Below are 6,373 nucleotides of genomic sequence, written 5' to 3' on the forward strand. Positions count from 1 at the left end.
TACATACAGTTATAAAATCATTATTCATGCTGTGTGCATTGATAGGTAGTCAATAAACATGAGTATGTGGAACTAAAATTTGCACTTTAGGAGCAAAATTCCAGTAAATCCGTTAAAAATTAGTTTGTTTTAATTTCAAAATATGTTTTTTTGGCGCTAATTAATTAGACAAAATGATTACTTTTATCCAATAGTCTTATGGTAGTGAAAGGGTTTTATTATACTTTATAATGAACAGGAATGCAGTTGATATTAACTCTAACAGCGCTTACAGTAACTGGTATATTCGAATTCTAGAGCTTTCAATGTTAATATTAGCAGTAGAGTGTCCAAAAAACCGGCAAATTTAAAAAACCAGTTTCCGGTTTAACCGAAAAGGTGTGTTTTTGAAAAAACCGGTTTTGATTTTTATCTTTTAAAAAAACCGATTATCCGGTTTCGGTTTTTGTCTTCAAAAAAATCGGTAAACCGGTTTATATTAAATTTTAATTCAATATGAAAAATACGCTACTTAAAAATTTTTGAATTATTAAGGCAATTATTATATATATTTTACGAAATATGTCAAATGCTAATATTTTCTATATATGTAATTAATCAATATTTTTAAAAATGGTATCAAAGTTTTTCAAAAATAGAGTTAAATGAGCTTTTGAAAATATATTTCATTAAAACCGGTTAACCGTCTTACAAAATCCGGTTTTTCAAAAAACCGAAATGTTAAAGAAAACCGAAACCGGTCGAGTTTAAAAAGATGAAAAAACCGGTTGACCGGTTTTCGGTTTTGGATAGGGTTCTATAGCTGAAACAAAATGTCGACTTTTCGACCTTTCGACTTTTTCAGTTTTTTAAAAAGTCGACTTTTCGAACTTTCGACTTTTTAGTTAATCGACTTTTTTCGACTATTTTCGACTTTACCATTTTTTGTAAAAAATACATGGTTTCTACATTTATAAATGCGCCTTTTGTAATGTTTAGCAATAAAAATTAAATTTATCAAGGCGATACTAGTTAGAAGAATGTTGTAAGAATTGTGTGTAGAAAACACACTACAAAAAATGCAAGTGTACAAAATTGCAATAGTTTTAGTATAATGTTGCAATTAAATATATGTTTTTAACAATCTAAAAAGTCGATTTTTATCGACTATTCGACTTTTTTCGACCTTTATCAACTATTTTCGACTTTTCGACTTTTTTCAGGAAAAAGTCGATTGTTCGAACCTTAGTTAGCAGCTTAAACATTTCGAGCCCTTAGCGATAAATTATCGTAAGCGACATTTTCCAATTTTTTTTTTTAAAAAAATTAAAATTTTATGGACCGACTGATGTTTTAGCGTTCTCAGGATATCAAAATTGTTAATAACTTCAAAATTATAGGGGGTAAGATTTTATCGTAAGTCAATGTTTACATTTTACAGTAAACGAATTTTATCGTAAGCGACACATAGTGGTATAGAAAAAAAGAGGGAAATAAATCTGTAACTTCTAAATGGTTAGATTGGTTTGCACAAAGAAGAAGTGTTCTCGAGTTTAAGTTCTGAACGTGGACCTCATTTGCCCACCAGGGCCGCGACCAAGGGTCCTCAAAGTAGGGCACCTCGGGTATATTACATTTTTAAAATTATCCTATTTCTTCGTTTGTGTTCCGATTTCAAAAAAATTACACACATAAAATCTTTTCATCGAGTGCTACAAAAGACCTAGTCGTAGCTATCAATTGTCTCTTATAGCTTAGGAGATATTCGCATTTGAAAATTAAATTTTCAACATTTTTACCCTACCTACTCCAGTTTTTTGATAACAGCGTATCCAAATATATCCATACGTATGTGTCAAATAAGAAAAGAACTGTTAAAAAATAATGACTAAGTCCAAAGTTATATTCATTTGAATTTAAAAAATTTTGAAAAGCCGATTTTTCGCTAATTTTTTTTCTTTTTAAGTTATCGCAAAAAATTTCTAAGAGGATGTATAAGGAATTTATACTTTCTGAAAGCTAAGTTTTTATAAAATATTTTGAATGAAAAAAAAATTAAAAAAATTGTTGTTACCGAGGGTACTGGTCCATTCATAAAACACCTATTTTTTTATGTAAAATTAAACTTTAGGCCAAAAATTCTCAAATCGCATATTCGATATCAAAATATAATACCCGATTTTAGATGGCCCAATATGCTTTTAATTATTTTGTAAAGGATTCCGATAACTCCGACCCTGGTATGGATATTATAGCCAAAAAAATAAAAATTTCCATTTTTCATAATTTCCATAAATTTCAAAATTCGTTTCTATTTTTCCATTTTAAATAGAAAATTTTACATAACTGTGAAATTTCATTAAAAACTATTCATAAATAAATATTATATTTTAATTCGAAAAATTTGTATCTATGCAAAAATTCAATAAATAATATTTTCCTTCTCCTGTAAAATTTGTAATAATTTGGCGCTAAGGACTCGATTTAGTCTTGCCATACTTACAAACAATCATTGTTGATATCTAGAAGCTTCGACTGATGGACATGTTTATAAACATTATTAATGTTGCAGGCAGTCGTTACAGCCCGTTAAATTATAATCGCTAATGCAAATTCGTAACAATATGTTATTCTTGTTATAAAAAATTTATGAAAATATTATTTCATGTAAATATTTATCCTTTAAAATGTTAATGCTTAATTAAAGTATAAATGTCACTTATCCAAACTATAAATATGATGCGTGTATGATCAGCATATTTCATACAGTAGGGGCTGGTTGGTTGGTTTACGTGGTAGTTCACTACGTGCGAACAATCAAGTAGAGTCGAAGGGACCCCTTTTTGATGAGACCACACCACTCGTCAGATGTATTGTCGTTTACATCGCAATGTAACTAAAAAGTGCTAGCTAGACCCAACCTGTAGCTGTGAGATATCTTAGTAGGTCATTGAGTTTAGACCCGGCTACCTCACCAAGGTTGGTCAATGTATAGTTGCCCATGAATTTATGTCTCTTGACACTCAGAGCTGGGCATTCGCAGAGAAGGTGGAAAGTCGTTTCCTCCTTTTCCCTATCCTTACAACTGCGGCAGTGGTAGTTAAAGGGGAGTCCCAGGCGATTTGCGTGCTTGCCTAACGCCCAGTGTCCCGTTAATACTGCCATCAACCTAGATATATCCCTTCTATTCCGGGTTATCAGTTGCATAGTGCGTTTTTCGTTAAAAGATGGCCACATCAACTTGGCTACCCTACATGTGTCTAAATTACGCCATCTATTCTCAGCCTTTGTAAGAAAATTTCTGAAGATGATACCTTTAATAGTCCCCAGTGGAATTGCTACTGAGACCGCATTGGAGATATCTAAGGCAGATCCCATTCTGGCTAGTTCGTCTGCCTGTTCATTACCGTAGTGGTCCCTGTGTGCAGGTACCCAAACCAAAGTAATATCAGATAGACGACCTAGCCTTGACAGAGAGTTCTTACATTGCCTAACTAATGAAGATGAATTTGTGTAGGCATTCAGCGAGAGAAGTGCCGCCTGACTGTCGACAAAAATACCTATATTGCCGCGGGTGTTATGATCAAGTAGTGCATTGCAAGCTGCCATGATTGCAAAAATTTCCGCCTGGAAAACACTACACTCATTCGGAAGACGATACGAAATACCTATCTCGGGTTCGTCACAGAAGACGCCAGAACCAACACCACAGCTCATTTTCGACCCGTCTGTATATATCCTAGTGTCATATTTGTACACGAGATTACCCATACCCCACTCACTCCTGGAGGGGATTAAGACCTTGAATACCCTATTAAAATCTGTATATGGAGTAATATAGTCAGATGGTTGGAGAACGATCGAAGGCAACTGGCTCAAAATCCCCGCGTGCCCATATGTTCTCGATCTCCAACAGCCAGATGCTCGAAGCCTCGTTGCGCTACAGGCAGAGGTGGCCATTATGTGAAGGTCTATTGGCACAAGGTGCAATATAGTGTTCAGTGCCTCTGAAGGACTAGTTCTTAGTGCGCCGGTTATACCAATGCATGCTGATCTCTGGACTTTGTATAGTTGGTCTACGACATACTTCCTTTTAGTTGCAGTCCACCATACAAGAGATCCGTAAGTAAGAATTGGACGTACTATAGCCGTATACATCCATTTAACTATGCTGGGACTAAGTCCCCATTTTCTACCAAACATCTTACGACAGGTATAATAGGCCACCGTAGCCTTTTTTACCCTATGTTGAGTATTTAGCTTCCATGACAATTTAGAGTCCAGTATAATACTTAGATATTTTGCATTATTTGAAAGGGGGATTTCGCAGTTTTTCAACCGTGGAAGTTTGAAGCTTGGAATCTTGGTCTTTGTTGTGAAAAGTACGAGTTCCGTTTTGCTTGGATTCACCCCAAGACCACTTGCCGTGGCCCAGTTATCAAGCAACCCTAAAGCAGTGGACATAATATCACTGATCACGTCCGGAAACAGACCTGATACGAGTATCACCACATCGTCCGCATAAGCGACAACTTTTATCCCTTTTCTGTCTAGATCAATGAGAATCGAGTTAATAACGATAAGCCACAGTAGTGGAGAGATCACCCCACCCTGTGGTGTGCCTCTGCCAACTTGCTTAGACTTGACGCTATTACCAAGATTTGCTGTAACTATTCTTGATTTCAGCATGTTTACTAACCAGTTATTGATATATTCTTCAACGTCTAGGTCAGTAAGAGCTTGCTGACCTAGACGTTATTGAAAGCACCTCTACATCCAGAAAGGCTGCCATTGTATATTGTTTAAATTCTGTAGAGCGGCCCTTAAGGTAGGCATGCTGACTATTAGAGAGCCGTGTCGTACCCTCTAGGCGATGCCTAATGTGAGCGTCAATGAGTCTTTCCAACGTTTTAAGCTGGAAAGATGAAAGACTAATTGGACGAAAGTCCTTCGCCTTCTCATGACTTCTTTTTCCAATTTTGGGAATAAAAACGACCTTAACTCTCCTCCAGTTAACCGGAACGTGAGACAGAGCGTAAAAATTCTATGAAGCCAGGGAATGATATGCCTTTTTGCACTTTGTAGCATCTTTGGCAATATACCATCCGGCCCGGGTGACTTGAAAGGTGCGAAACTGTCAATCGCCCATGATATCCTGTCATAGGAGATGATATAACTATCGATATTGAATAGAGTCCTACCTTCCCTCTCAATATCCGTAGCAACATCCTTACAGCCTGGGAAATGAGTATTCAGTAGGATGTCAAGTGACTCTGCTGAGGATTCAGACCAGGAGTCATCCTTCCTTTTGATATAAGTAGGATTGGATTGCCCCTTGGCTAGAATTCTACTAAGTCTTGCAGAGTCTTTTGTATTATCTATAGATTCACAGAAGCTTCTCCATGAGTTTCTTTTTGCGACTACTATGGCTTTCTTGTAGGCTTTCAATTGATCACGATATGGTTGCCATGATTTACTATTGTAGCTAATGTTAAAGGCCCTACGAGTTTCCGTACGTAGTTTAGATAGCTCAGAATTCCACCATGGAGGGAAGCTTTTCTTAGCCTTAGTGACTGGACAGGAAACTTCGAAAGCCTTGACTAAAGTTTTACTAAAGTTTTCCTCTATTTTCTCAAGACCAGTTATCGAATCTTCTACAACTGGCATATTCTTAAGTTTGTGTTTAAGGATCCCATTAAATTTGAACCAATCTGTCCTTCTTGGGTTCCTAAATTGTATTTTCTCTGTCGAGTTCTGAAGTCTAATATTGAAGAGAATCCAGTTATGGTCAGAGAACAGTAGGGGCAATATTAAAACTATAGCAAAATCGAAAATCACTTTAAGAACATAAGTTTCTTAAAAAAGTTGGTATAATTTTTCATGACTTCCATATAAGGCCCACTTCAGCCAAAATAAATTATTGAAATTTTAAAAGAAAAATGTTTTTGCTGATTTACTCAGTGTAGGGTATTCTATGGTCAAGCTTGACCGTCTATACTTTCTTAATATGTAGTTTTTTTTAATTTTTCGATCATCATTGATTTTTAATCGAATATTCTATTTTCATGTTTACTCTTTATAAATTTTTTATTGAATAATTATTACAAATTGTCATAGTAATTAAGTATATAAAATATATGTATATAATTTTAAATTCGTTATAATGTTTACTTTTTGTTTTTTGTTTATAACAAATTATTATTAATAATTAACTCTAATATCACAATTATACAAAGTTTTGCAAATTGACATTTATTTTTTTTTGTATGTAAATGGTATGTATTTTATATTAATACCATAGATTCAAAATAATTAATAAAACATTGCAAGTACAATAGTAGATAGTCAGCCAGGTACAATTACATATACATACTACATATTTAAATAATATAAA

This window comes from Calliphora vicina, chromosome 3, assembly GCF_958450345.1.
Source record: "Calliphora vicina chromosome 3, idCalVici1.1, whole genome shotgun sequence".
Lineage (NCBI taxonomy): Eukaryota > Metazoa > Arthropoda > Insecta > Diptera > Calliphoridae > Calliphora > Calliphora vicina.